The sequence below is a fragment of the Amphiura filiformis genome, chromosome 12, assembly GCF_039555335.1.
Source record: "Amphiura filiformis chromosome 12, Afil_fr2py, whole genome shotgun sequence".
In the NCBI taxonomy this organism is placed as follows: domain Eukaryota; kingdom Metazoa; phylum Echinodermata; class Ophiuroidea; order Amphilepidida; family Amphiuridae; genus Amphiura; species Amphiura filiformis.
The window spans coordinates 44,543,055-44,558,296 of NC_092639.1; positions in this window are offsets into that span (position 1 = coordinate 44,543,055).

The window sequence follows — 15,242 nt, forward strand, 5'->3', positions numbered from 1 at the left end:
CCCTGCAAACGTGTGTGCGACAGAAGGCTTTTGCAAAGCGTACACGGTAATTAAAGCACACATCTGACAGGCGTACATACGCACACACAGCACACACTTTGCAGGTAGTGGTAGAACCCATGTTTTGAGATGACTGTGCATTTGGACTAAAATTTTCAACTTTTTCTGCTCATTCCTTTCACTCAGTTGGGCAGTGGGCAGTGGCACATAACATGCTCATTGTATGATAGGCACATGCTTATGTCATGTGTTCAGTCGGTCGGCATGACATCACTTGCGATAGATCGCTTCTTCCCATTGGTTGTTTTTGCCGGGATTTGGCTGTTCCATTTTGCACCCTCTGCCTTGAAGGGGACGCAAGCTTACTGTTATAAAAAAAAAAAAAAATCACAAAAATAATTGATAAAAATTCCAAAAGTTTGGTTTTTTATCAGGAAATCAACTTCCAATAATAAAACCAACGAAAAATTTGCCCCTGACCAAAAAAGCTGGCTATGCCCCTAGGTGGAGATAATGGAATGATATAATGTTCTCTGTCTGATGCAGATATTAGGGCCTACTGTCACAGTCATACAAGAGTCTATTCTTTTCTGAAATTTGCAGGACCACTGAGTATGGGTGCACATTCTGAACGACATGACACAGACCAGTGTGATTTGACATGGAGTAATTTCTTTGAGAGCAGGCTTGCAACCAAGTAAGTATCTGGTAGGCCTAGATGTGGATTATTGACTAAAATAAAATACTTTTTTAAGGATGATTATCCTTGGCGTAGTACGGTAGTACCCCGGGGTAGTACATATCTCAGGGGACTGTGCCATTATTTTAAGTGGGGTCTGACCAGGGTGTGGTAAAATTTCTCCTTGATGCTGGTAGAAGCAATTGAAACCCAGTAGTTTGGAAGCTTTTGGTTGTCGTGGATGTGAACTGACAGTTATTAGGGGGTGCCCAGCATGTATAGACGTGTGTTTTCTTTACTTTTTAGAAATTGCCTTGGTGCCCTTCTCAAATTTTCAACAGTTGCCATGATTCCCTCTTGAAATATTACAAACTGCCGTGCTGCCTTGCCTTTTCAGTGAAAATCCAAGGCAATTATCAACTTGCCCTAAAAAGTTGCTGTGCCCCTTCAGATCCTTAATTCGGGGGCTGGCGATGGTTACTGGTTGGAGACCCCGGGGGCCACTAAAATGGCAAACAGGTATCAGGCGCGTCCAAAGATTCATGTAAAAATGGTATTTTCTCACAGTCGGCCACTGTATGTGCATAACGTGAATAGGGTATCAAATTCATGTAAAATTGATGTAAAACGGTATGTTTTTGGAGCTCTTATGTACTTAGGGTAGTTTTGCCAAGTTTGGGATTTTGAGCTTTCTCCTTCATTCTTGAAAAATGTTAAACAAATCTCCTGAAATAAATCCTCACCCTCAAACTCACTCAAAACTATTTCATCCTGTGTTATCTTCTCTTGCATGATTCCTTTGCACATTCCTTTGGACTGGTTCATGATGTTTTTACACCCCGGTATAGGGAAAAAGTTAATTTTGGCATTTGCGAGGGCAGCCAGGCAAATTCTGCTAAGGCCTGCTAGGGCACCAAGGCAATCACATGCTGAAGAATACACCCAAAGTTACACATTTTGAGGGCACCAATGCAAAGAAAGGTGTGGCACCCAAGGCAATTGCCTTCGGTTATTATTTTCCCTGCCGGTTTCACACCCAACGTGACACCGACTCTGGAGACCAGGCAGCAGGCACACGCGCACACCAACGATTAACCCAGGGCATTTCACAGAGTTTGAATTGGGTGCTCTATTTGGATGTATTTACGATCAACACTGGCGTATAGGATCAAACCTTCCGTTGTTCATTAACTTGAAACGTACGCTTCGCCGTGCACTTGAATGTAAGGTAAATAAATTTTAGGACATATCATTTCAACATAGGACATAGATTGGATCAAATACTAAGCCTAACTTGCTTATCAATTAGCACAATTCATACAAAACATTAATTGTCCCGTGGAACGAGTTCAGAGGACACTATATTCGTGATCTCTATATATAATTGCCTATGTGGCTGTCTATGATTTGACCTGGTGTCACTGATGTCTGACTCAAGTTCATCATGATGTTGTGATCATAATGGTGTAGGCCAATCAAGGCGCCTCAAATCATACCAGTATCAGTTTTACCTTGAAATTTGGCCTCATGAATAATAAACCACACTTTTTGGTATGCAGGCAATTGTTATGAATGTCATTTTGGTCCACAGATCCATGACAGTTTATTGATCACCTATTTTAATAACATACCAAGATTGGTAGGTGCCTTTAAAATCAATTTCCATCCTTTTTATGAATGGAAGAAATAAGCCTGGTAAAAGCATGATTTGTGTCACTATTGATTATGTTTTCTTTAACCTGTAGTTATTTGTGTGTTTGTCAATTTATTAATTTTCTTGGACACAGTTATTCTTCTGCGCTGAGGCGGAACATTTGTTCTGACAAATGAATTCAATTTTGTATAAGGTGGTTTTCCATATTTACAAGTGGTGTTATTATCTTCTTGAATGAATTTTTACAAAAGGAAAGGGCAACATTTCCTACTCTCTTAATAATTTGTGCTGAGGGAAAGAAGTTATATCAGAAAGTGTTTAACTTTTGACAGAAGAAGCTGCTTTTGTGGAAATATTCCACTGTGTTGAGTAAGTTGTGATTCTAAGAGGTGGAACTTCCCTACCAAGTAATATTTCTTAAAGATGTGGCTTGTTGCCATTTAGAACTTATAGAAGTGGCCTTCATCTACTGAGTGCACTATTGGTTGACCTGGCTGAATACATTTTCTTGGCTTGGATACCTTTACGTAGGTTGGAATAATATAAGGATATCATCTCGGTGTCAGCAAGAGGATTGTTTTTGTAAGCAATAGTCTCAATTTTTTCTCACCATATGGGAATGGTTTAACATGTAACCATGGTAACTAAGTTCTAACAAACATGCCTTGCATCATTTCTTTCAGTCTTGAGTTTGATTATTGTCAATATCAAGGAACACATTTTTGTAATTCAATTGCATTGGTTTACTGAAAATTATGTATATTATAATTGAGATTTATACATGCAGCTTACATGTCTCTTTTAAGTTCAGTAATTGCACCTATTGGAAATGAGTCATGCAAACTTTCTGCCAATCAGCTCAGTACAGGCAAGTAGTATTTCTTAGCTTAAAAACTGCCCTGTTTTATTTTCCCCCGTCATCAGCAGGCTTCATGAGACTTTTTTAGGCCTACTGGCAAATTTCATCCAACTAGCAGAAGGCAATATAATATAATGTGTTTATGTGAAAGACCATAAAAATATGCGGTATTAGCATAGCAGTTTTGCCTGTCGCATTTCATGGAACGATCGGCCCTCATTATCGGGCGATGCTGAGATTTTGACTGTTTGGAGTTTGTCTGTATCTCTTTAGTCCATGAAAGTAACATTGAATTTTCATTTTAAAGCCATAAAATATGATTTTGGTCACATTTTGAGTTTTTATTTTTTTCCCACAAATTATGAAATTATTATTTTGACTGTTTTGAGCTGAAATAATAAGCTAAAATGAAAGAAAACCGACTTGGATGTTTAACTATAGTGTTCTATGGGGATTTAATGTCTTTTAACTTACACATTAACTCCAAATTTCCTACAAAGAGTAAATGTAACAAATGTGGCTGATAACAATAAAGTGTAAGTTGGGACATGTGTAAGCATCATAAGTATGCCAAAATAACAGGTTTGAAAAAACAAATCCATTTGTAAAGATTGTATGTTATGAAATGCATTGAGTCCATCCAGCTGGGCTTGTCGTCACCCAATTTCAATGTTTTGAGTGCTTTATACCTGAAAATTGCATGAGTTGCCTATGTCTGTGATCACAGTGATATAGCTGAAGAGGCTATCCATAGTATGCTTTATACCACTAGTCCACTATGTGCAAATAAAATCACATGAATTTATTTAGTACTTTGGAAATTTTCACAGTTATGCAAATAGAGGAGTTAATTAAAATAGAAATCTATTCAATAGATGGTGGGTTATATTTAGACAATTTAATTGAATTGGTCATGGTTTTTGTCAAGTTAAACAATAATACTGGCTACTGGTATGGTTTTCTGACATTTAATAATGCTACTTCCCAATGCAAAACAAACATTTTTATGCAGTTTATTGCATTTTAATCATATCATAAGAGGAATATTATGAAAATAGGCAAACAAAATAGCAGTGTTGTAGGTCTCGAGACCAGGTCTCGGTCTCGAGACCATCTCGAGACCTTTTTTGTAGTGTCTCGGTCTCGGATGTCAAGGTCTCGGTCTCGAACTCAAAAGTCTCGGTCTCGACCTCAAAGTCTCGGTCTCGAACGATTTTTTTGTTCGAGACCTGTCGAGACATGAAGAAAAAGATATGATTTTCTGTTTTTGTTCATTATTTATTCCTTACCCTAAATTTCAATGAATGTTGAAGAAATTGTTAAGAATAAAGATACAGAAATCATTTTATAAGGTTATAAAAAGTTATAAATGAATCATAAGTGAGCTTGTTCGGATGTGAGCTTCCAATTTCAGTTCATGATTAAACATAGGTGGGCAGGTGGTGGAAGTGAGGATCCCACTTAACTTTTGCAAGGGGAACATTCTCCACAAAAAGCAAAATAGATGAACAAATAGTTGCCCTGTGCAGTGTGCATCTTCTTTTCAGCACGAAAAACAAGTGTGTTTTTGGCCCAAATATGGTAAAATTGCTCAATTTTGCGGCTGCTTGACTGTTGTTTCCAACCCTTCACACACTAGCCTAATTTTGCCTCCTATCGCCAACATTTTTGAAATTTTCCCAAAATTTGGAGAAAAAATTGCAAAAATTAAGACAAAAGTATTAACTGCAGGCCCAAATTTCTTGAACAGTTGGTACAATGATGGGTTCCCTTTTAAATTCTCAGCGCACACCCCTACCCAAACCAAACTTGACTATCACAGGGGATTAAACCAAGGTCTCGGTCTCGGTCTTGGTCTCGAACTTAGAGGTCTCGGTCTCGGAAGGGGTGGTCTTGGTCTCGGAAGGTTTGGTCTCGGTCTCGGTCTCGATCTCGGACGGGCAGGTCTTGGTCTCGGTCTCGGTCTCGGACATAGAGGTCTTGACTACAACACTGCAAAATAGACCCTTTGGCGCAATGGTAAGAGTGTAGAAATGGTAATAGAACTCATTTAGTAGAATCTATGAATGGCGGCAAGCAGTAGCCTAGCTTGGATGTCAGATTACTTGTTGCATCTGATCAAATTCCCTACAAGGAAAGTTTACCGGCAAGCAACAAAGTCCAGATTGGATGAGTGTCTTATCATTGATTCAGACATTGATTCATGGGTGCATGACTTACAGAGGTGGGTCTGAATAATCTTCTTCTTTTTTTGCCAGTTTAATGTATACTTAAGTTTTTAAGTAAAATGGTGCACTGAGTACACATACATTCCATTATGTTTGGAACTGTTTGCAACATTGTGGCGTTTTTAAGGTAAGTTGATTTAAGGGGGATATGCCCCTTGATGAATTTGTGACTATTTTTGCATTTTTGTCAAAAAATAATAACACACTGGTAACAAAGGTTTTGTATATTATAGGGGCAAGGAATCCAGTTACTACACTGGAATTTCAGTGACTCAAGACAAGCGGTACGTTATTTATGATAAGAAAAGAGGTACCGCTAGAATGTACCTCATTTCTTAACATCAAACTACTAACACAGAGCTCTCGGTCTGTGGGTCTGTGGATATCTCTGTCTTTACTCTTGGGGAGTGAGTTGGCAGAAATATGGCTAAGTGGGTTATAAGGTCAGGAGAGTGAAAACTACTAACACAGAGCTCTCGGTCTGTGGGTCTGTGGATATCTCTGTCTTTACTCTAGGGGAGTAAGTTGGCAGAAATATGGCTAAGTGGGTTATAAGGCCAGGAGAGTGAAAACTATTTATGCAGGACTTACTTCTATGTTCAACTGCAGTAGTAGTGGAAACATACCTCTGGCAGTCACTAGAGAAAGAGTTCAAGTAACACATGCATGCACCGTAATGTCTACCCAGAATTCATTGCTGCACATTATTTTTGAATTTCAAACTTTGTCCAAATGGTCTGCAAATGGTACAGATTTGTCATTTCCGTCTGTTGGTAAGGGTATGGAAGTGGTTGTGTAAGCCTACCCATAATGCAATGTGAAGTGGTTGTTTACCCATAATGCAATTTGTAAAGTTGCTCCAATCGGGTTGTAACTCGGGGATAGACACTCCGGGAGTATAAAACCGCAAAGGTCATCTAAGGTCAAAGGTCAGGTCAAATTTAAAGTTCCTCTGATCGGGCTTTAACTAAAATAATCCCTACCAAACTGCAAAGGTCATCCGAGGTCAAAGGTCAGGTCAAATTTGAAGCTACTCCAATTGGGCTGTAACTCGGGGAAAATGATCATCCTCAACACTCGGGGAGTCTAAAACCGCAAAGGTCATCCGATGTCAAAGATCAGGTCAAATTTGAAGTTGTTCCAATTGGGCTGTAACTTGCGGAAAATGATCCCTGACTCCCGGAGAGTATAAACCCGCAAAGGTCATCCCAGGTCAAAGGTCAAGTCAAAGTCTAATTTTAAGTTGCTCTGATCAACAAAGCTCATCACCAGGGAACAGTTTGGAACATTTAGCAATAGTCGTGTCAAAGGTCAAGGGTCCACCTCCCCCAACTTAATTTACGGTCTATCAGTAGACTATCACCAGGATGTGGCTCTAGTCTTACTATAATTCACCAGAATCTGTCCATCTGTCTGTTTGTTTGTCTCTCCGCCTCTTTTCTCAAAGACTGGGGGTCGCACGTTCCTCAAACTTGGTGGGTGGGTGTATCTTGACCCCAGGCAGAACAAGTTCATATTGGTTAGTGGGTCAAGGTCACCCAAGGTCATCCAGGGGTCAAATTAGTAAAAACTGTTTTTCTCGGAGACTGGGGGTCGCACGTTCCTCAAACTTGACGGGTGGGTGTGTCTTAACCCGGGACAGAACAAGTTTGTATTGGTTAGTGGGTCAAGGTCACCAGAGGTCATCTAGGGGTCAAATTAGTAAAAACTGTCATATGGGCATGAAATTTGGTGGGTAGGTGCATCTTGACCTAGGACAGAACAAGTTTGTATTGATTAGCGGGTCAAGGTCACCCAGGGGTCATCTGAGGTCAAATTAGTAAAAACTGTTTTCCACCTATTTTCTCGGAGACTAGGGATCGCACGTTCCTCAAACTTGGTGGATGGGTGCATCTGGACCTCAGACAGAACAAGTTTGTTTCAGTTAGTGGGCCAAGATCACCTGAGGTCATCCAGGGGTCATCTGAGGTCAAATTAGTAAAAACTATTGTATGGGCATGAAACTTGGTGGGTACAGTCACCTTTTAGAGTCAAATTTTCGGAAGGTCATTTTGGGGTCATCCAAGGTCAAATTACTAAAAACTGTCATATGGGCATGAAACGTGGTGGGTACAGTCAACATTTAGAGCCAAATTTTGAAAGGTCATTTCGAAGTCACCTGAGGTCAAATTAGTAAAAACTGTCCTATGGGCATAAAACTTGGTGAGTACAGTCACCATCAGCCAGGTAATCGCGACAGCCGAGAACCGCCAAATACAGGTAACCGCCTAGTTATTATAATGAACCACTTGTCTCGAATCACTGAAATTTAAGTAAGTATTTGGATTCCTTGCCCCTATAATATACGTACCTTTTGTTACCACTTACCAGTCCGTAGTTATTCTTTGAGAAAAATGCAAAATTAGTCACAAAATTTATCGGGTGGTGTAGTACCACCTTAAGTATGATAATATTGGTTTTAATAATATCATGATCATTGCAAGCTATTGCAATGTGATTTAAGATTATTAGTTTCATGACAAAAAATGTTGGGGTTCATACATTGGGTACTAGTAAAGACAGGTTATTTTGTCTTGATCCATCAGGATCTGAACAGTAAATTCATAAAAGCCCCATTGTTTGTAGCAAGTAATATTAGCATACTGGTTATTAATGTTATTGAATTCTTGATTGCCAAACTAGAAGGAAATGATCAAGGCATGTTGTTGATAGAAAGGGTTTCAAAGATACTTCAGAGATCTCAGCAACTAAATACACTCAAAGATGTTGCCATGTAACATGTGCATTGTAATGTATTATCATTGGAATCAACGAACTTGTAACAATACATCACAAGACACTTCCCAGCACTAAGCATGTATTTGAAATGGATTCAAACTACAGCAAACGAACTTCAAAACATTTCAAAGGATTCTCCGTTAACATAGGCGCAAACAACATAACATTTGCCCGAAAGTTTTCTCCAAATATTGCCAATTCACGGAATGTGCTGAGTAACTCCTTCATGACGACTCTTCAAAGAAGGAGTCCGGCTATTTTACCCGTAAAGTTTTCAAAGTTAATGCTTGTGGAGTGGCACTCAAAGCGCAAAAGGTAAGATTATAATCACTTTTATTAATTTCATAATAATTGCACCAGTTGCACATAATGAATTAGCTACAATTGCACACCATTAACTATAGGGGGATGTGAGAGTTCCTCTTTTCACTTTCAGCTGATTTGCTCTTTTTTCTTTGCCAATATTTAGGTGTTTTCTTTTATTTTCAGCCCATATTTGGTATTTTTACCATGATTTACACTGTGTTGGTCACCTTTGTTTTGGTCAGCTTTTTGAAGTAGTTTTCCTTTTTTTGTTTTGGTCTGTGTGGTCTCTCACACCCCTTGGTGTAAGTGTATAAATTCATGAAACATGCCGATGCTCTCATACAGAAGCAGCAGCACCCAATATCTCACTATTGACTTTCTGTGACAAATTAAAACCCTGACCATGCGGACAGTCTGAAGCTTCCCGAACTTTCTTCTTTCGCACACTAATACATTGATAGAATAATATTCTAAATAATTGGACTGTTTGTAGACAACTGCACCTTTGGTACCAAGTAACTATGATATACATTTTGTTTGTAACACTTTGCTAAAATAATAAGGAAACAAGCCAAAAGATTGATGACTAACGAAACTAGTTTCGTAAATGTCAATTACGTTTCTCCTATGCTCTTAATAAACATGAATGTTGTTTTGATTCACTTCCGGCATCATTAGAGATGGGAAGGGAGGGAGTTATGAATGAAACTAGATGCATAGGCCATCAGCATAGGCCATCAGCAATCTTTTGGGTTGTCGCGCCCCCCACCCCAGAAAATTTTCAGGGAAAAAATGGGGGGGCAAAAGAGTTTTGTCCTTAAAATGGGACCAAAAAAATGACAAATTGGGATGAAAATGTGGCTTTGCCCCCTCACACTTAAATCCTGGCTACGCTACATGTACTGTCCCTAATAATAAATGCAAAGAAGAAGAAATTTTAAGGCTACATTTATGAAATCCTTGGGATTCCCTGCAGTTATGAAAATTATTGATGCAAATTTCATACCATATTACCTTTTTGTTTTGTTTGTATGTTTATTTGTTTGTTTGCTTTGAGTTCCCATTGATTATTTGTTTTGAGGAGTTTAATTATTACAAGGCCAAAGGAAGTTCACAGGAAGTTGATATTTTTCGTCCCTCTCCCTGCTGTTAAAAAACCTGTTTGAGCGGCAACAGACACGCAAAAATGCACAGAAACTCACACACACTCCACCCGACCACACCCCAACCCACCACACACACTTTCACATTAGGAAAAAGTGTGATCAAATTTAGTTTGCTTGTGTTCATCATTTAGCAACACACACAAAAAAAATCTTTTTTGAAATCAATTTGTAGTTGTTTCTTTAAATTCATGGATGAAAAGTAGGCCTATGAAAAAAAAGGAAATGATCAATCTCATGGCATTTGAAAGCATCCAGGAAATTAATAGATAGCCATTGGGTATGCTTTATCTGGGGACATCTCCCAGAGACATCTATAAGATAAGTTGCTCAAATTAAAGTGGCTGCCATGTGTGACTACCGGGTCAATGCTGTTGTGTCATTATTTCTTTGAAATTTGTTGATACCAAGACACAGGCCTATGTCTCTAAATTGAAGTTCTAAGTTTGAACAGTGGAGGGATGAAAGACTATCTGTGTTTTATCACACTGACCCATCCCAGAATTACTGTACAGGTGCGTGTAGCTAGACAAAATTGTGTATTCAAATTGTGTGTTTATGATATTCATTTTTTTATTATTATTATTATTATTCTCTCACAAATTTGCCTCCCCCAAGGTAGTAGCCCCTGCTGGGCAGATGCTCACTGTGGCTTATGGTAAACTCCCCGGCCCTGGTTGGTAGGCCGAATCGCTTGGCCCAATTGAGCCTATAACTCTGCCCCTTCAGACCCCGCTGGGGTCTCACTCCCATACCCCCACGTTCAGCCACACCACTTTAAAATTTGTTACAACAGGCCTGGTTGCACCCCCACTACATACAAATGCGGCAGCTGTTGTGGACTTAACCACTTTCTTGCCACAGTCCTTTATACAATGGCAATCTGAATTATGCCACCTGCCCATATAGAATCCAATTAATTGTATACTTTGGCATCTATAATATCAATACAATTAAATGGATAATGATGCAGATGATGATATCAATTATATAGATCATGAACCGGCATTCACCTTGGTAACGGGGTGAAGAAGGTTTCTGTAATCAACTAAAGGAGTATTTGGCTTATATTTTGATGTGGATGCAATTGATGTCTTAACTGAAATTAAGGACAACGTTATGAGTATTATCTAGAATTTGATGTTTTATCAAATGCTTTACAAGCTGATGTGATGATGTCCTCTTTGATGCTGTTGCTACTATAACCAGAGAAGATGAGAAGCCATTTTCTCTGCTATAACATAACTATGTCTTCTTGAAGGGAAGATACTTTTTTGTGGATATGTATACAGAGCAATTTCTTGAAACTGTCTCCACAAACTATATGGATCTATTTGGGATGTTTCTGTCATGTGCCAGCATCTGACGTGATTCATAGTGTGGTATCAAACCGCGGACAAAGAAAAGTCTTATCAAACATGTATCTTGACTACAATTTTGAATTCTTCACAACTTGATGTTGCTGTTAGTTGCAAATAGACCAGCCAATCACACTGATTCAAACATGGAAAGAAGTTACAGCTAGTCCAATAATGTCTTCTGCTTTTAATGATGTCATATAGATGATGATGGATAAAGGTTTTTTGAATTCAGGCTGGAATGTTTCATCAACATTTTATAGTAAATAGTAGATTTATGGACCAAGTGCTGGTGCATGTTACTGTGGCTAGAATACTTCAAGTCAGAAATATTGACTATAGACATCCTCTTATTTGTTCATCTGACAATTTGTAGACAGAGCTGTGGAAACAAAATTGGTGAATATGGGTTTGGATTTTAATTGAAGAAAAACATGTTTTGGACATTCAGTGCAATACAAAATAATGTTGTTTTAGATTCTTGTGCAAAGTTTGTTTTCATCAGAATAAAAGCCAATATTTAAATTGCAATCAGACCAGCAAGGAATGTTTCACCTGGATAGAGGATTGAGTTTGTGCCCAAGAATGTGATACCATGGATAAAAGTGTGAATTGTAGCACGCTTGGAAGAAGGGGGCATTAAATTAAAAACAACTAAAGCAAGTTGCCGAAAATTGTAAGTTTCAACACTTGTAGCAAGGCTGCAGTTAGAATGCATCATGGAATATATGAGCTTCAACTATTATTTTATTTATAATAAAGTAAAGACATAGCTTGCAGCTAATGGTCAACTCAAAAAGCCTTGTAATAATCTGCAGCTAAAGATATATTCATATTTATCTGATAAAAAAACTATTTATGATCAAGATTATATCACCTAAAACATGATGAAATTGAAAACAGGAGATCTCCTTCAGTCGCTACCAATCGCAACAATCAGAACCAATGCAGTATTGGATGGTCCCCCATCGGTGGAAGGAATTGTGGTACCTAATCTTGGTGTCAGTAGACGGCACCCCCGCCATTCGGCACCTGTGTATGGAACCAGTGCGGTCGATGCAAACTTAGCTCGGTATTGTCCTCCGTTGGTACTGCAGAGACTGATCTTGAAGAGAAAACCAACAAACTATCTATCCGCGCTTGAATTGCAACATTTTCGTAATTATGGTATACTTCCTAGAGAGCTTGAAGTCACTGGACAATCTTGTGGTGATGATTGTGTACCACTTTCTAAAGCTGAAACTGGGTAAGATTTATGGGTTTTTAAATCAAATGGCAATAACTGCTGCCACCACATGAATAGAGTTAGGATTATGGCTTAATTCGGGTGGCAACTAAAGTTTGGTCAGCTTTATATAAGGCGGAAATTATTCGGCTTTTGTTACTGCGCACATTTAAAAAAGTCCCAACTCTCACTCGCGTAAATTCACATAAGCGTGCGCCAGTCACGCGTTACACAATGCACAACTAGCGTAAGCATTGCACCCAACTGCGTGCATGCCATTCTATATCAATACACGATGTTATGAGTCTTATTTTTTCCGCCTTATATAAACCGAACAAACTTTAGTTGCCCCAAAACAGAAGAAAACCTTTCTGCTTTACACAAAGTAAAATGTTTTTGATCTTTTCAGTTCTTGCGTAATTATTTCTTTATGTGTGTGTTTGTTTAAATTTGTTTGTTTGTTACTCATAAATTTGACCATGGGGCGCATAGCAGATTAAAGCAGAGTTTTGCCACACTGAAAATCTCTTGTCAAATACAACTTTTTCATGTACATATTGATGCTATCATGCTATGTTACCCAGAGAGATGATGGACCATGTTGTCCACTGGTAGCGATCACTTCTCAACTTTCAGATCCCAGAATTTGCAGAGAGATTAATTTGAACTGATCTTCATCATTGAAAGCCAGAATATTAGGGAGTGTTGAGTGTTCATAAATACTTAAGTGGGAGGGGGGTTGGGCACTGGAAATTTTGGAGTCGAAACTTTTTGACTCCCCCTTCAAAGACTGACATTGAAAACTTTTTTGACCACCCCCCCCCCCCCCCCGATTAAGGATTTTGACACTCCGTTATATTAGACATGTACGGTAGGTGGCCTACCCAAAAAGGCTACTAGTAATTATCTAATCCGAAAATGCATGTTAGGATAGGCCTATGATCACTGAGAAAATAAATTCTTGGCAGTATACAATGCAGCTATGTAAGCATCGTAACGCGAGTTCAAAATACAAAATAAGAACGGTGTCAAAACATAACAACATGATCACACCAAATCAGCACTAACTGCTGCGAAGGTATCCAGATCTTTCTAGGCTGTATATTTGGCCTATTGTCGTTTTCATCTGACATACATCACAGTATCACTTTCGTCCTGATCTCTCCCCACATCAGGTTATCCAATTGGTAAGGGTATATGGAATGCTGCTGTCCTGCTGTAATAATTTATACTGTGCGTGGTTGAATCAAAGTTCAAATTTGGTATTAAACCTTTTTTGGTCCCCCCTTTTTGAAGACCTAAAACTTTTTTGACCCCTTCCATTTTGCCCCTCCTTCCTCCCACCAAAATATTTATGAACACTCCCTTTTTTATGCATGTTTGGACACCTGCCATACACAGCAACTTTAATAGAACTGGAGTCCATGATGCAGCCCAGAACTTCAAAGCATACTGATGGTGCCAGATATTTTCAGATGTACCTCTTAGCAAATGTATAACCAGGACTGTCTGGTCATTTTGAGGGGGCAAAAACTTGTTATTGATTCTGAGAAATAAGGAGGTTTATAAAAAAAAAAGAAGATCCAGAAATGGGTGGTTTATCATTATTTCCATCTCAATTTGCACAAAAATGTTTATTGAAGGGGACAGTCTGCCCTGTAGCAGGGGACACAGTGTCAGTGAGGTGCAATTTGGATCCTCTCCATCATGTCCATAGACATCATAGAACTGGCCCTCTTCCCTCTGATCGTGATGCAGCTACTTTCCTTATGAGCATTGAGCCCATTTGCGCGAAACCTAGTACACATCAGGCTGGTCACTAATGCCAACGTTGCTCTAGACTAGTGCTACATTGATTCAGACTCCACATTGCAGTGCGATGCCATGCTGCGATGCTTTTAAAACATTGCAGCATTGCCGCGATGAAATTAAAATGTACATTTCAGTTTCATCGCGCGATGTTTTAAAAGCATGTGGGGTCTGCATCTCCTTTTATGGTCATTCTGACTACCTTGATTTTCCAGCAGCCAATCATAACCATGCAGCTCTGCGATATCAAAGCGCGATGTAATAAATTTGAAGAAAATCCAACTCCATCACGGACCGAAATTGCCACCGCACGATAAGAATTTCAGATTTTGGGTGTGCTCAGATTTCAATTTTTGTAGCATTGCATCGTGCTGTGATGTGTGGAGTCCGACTTAATACATCCAGTTTGGAAAATAAAAGGGGGCTCAAAGGATTTTTTTCCAGGGGGAAATGGGGAGGGGCCAAATATTCCTTTTAAATATTTGCTCAAAATACTAAGTGAGATATTCTGTAATTTTATGTTCTGACTGGGGGAAAACCAAAGGGAAGCCACAGTTTGGGAGGAAAATGACCCTACCCCCCCCTACCCCCACCCTGCCCTCCTCCTTTGTGATGCCAATGGTCTTGGTCCTGACCTAGAGGGGCTCAAACTTCCCCTTCCCCATGCTACTGCTATTTCATAACCGAAATATTTGCCATAGTGTTCAATAGGCCTATGTTATTCTTCTCAACCATGCCTAGCTGGATATATGACAGATTTACTTTGGGTTTGTGCAAACATTGTAAGAGATCAAGCAAATAATGTAGACAATAAACAACATCCAATTTGAAGTATCTATCAAAATAGCCCACATTGAAACTGCTCATATGCAATGTCAATACCTGGGTTAGCAACCTCAGGCTTGTTATTTTTTATACCGAATAGGGATACATGCTATTTACTGGTTTTTTTTTGTTAGCTCCCACCAAAACGAGCAAAGTTCATGATACACCGAATGTATATAAACAATAGGATAAGGTGTTTGCCTTTCTCATTGTGTGAATGCTAAACGACACTTTCTTGTTTCTGTTGCTGCTGTCACACTTGATTTGCATACCGGATTTGGGAAGGAGAGCTGGAAGCCTAGGTGTACTTTGGAATCTATCTTCTAGATTGGTGCCTGTTGACAAGATTTGAGTTTGA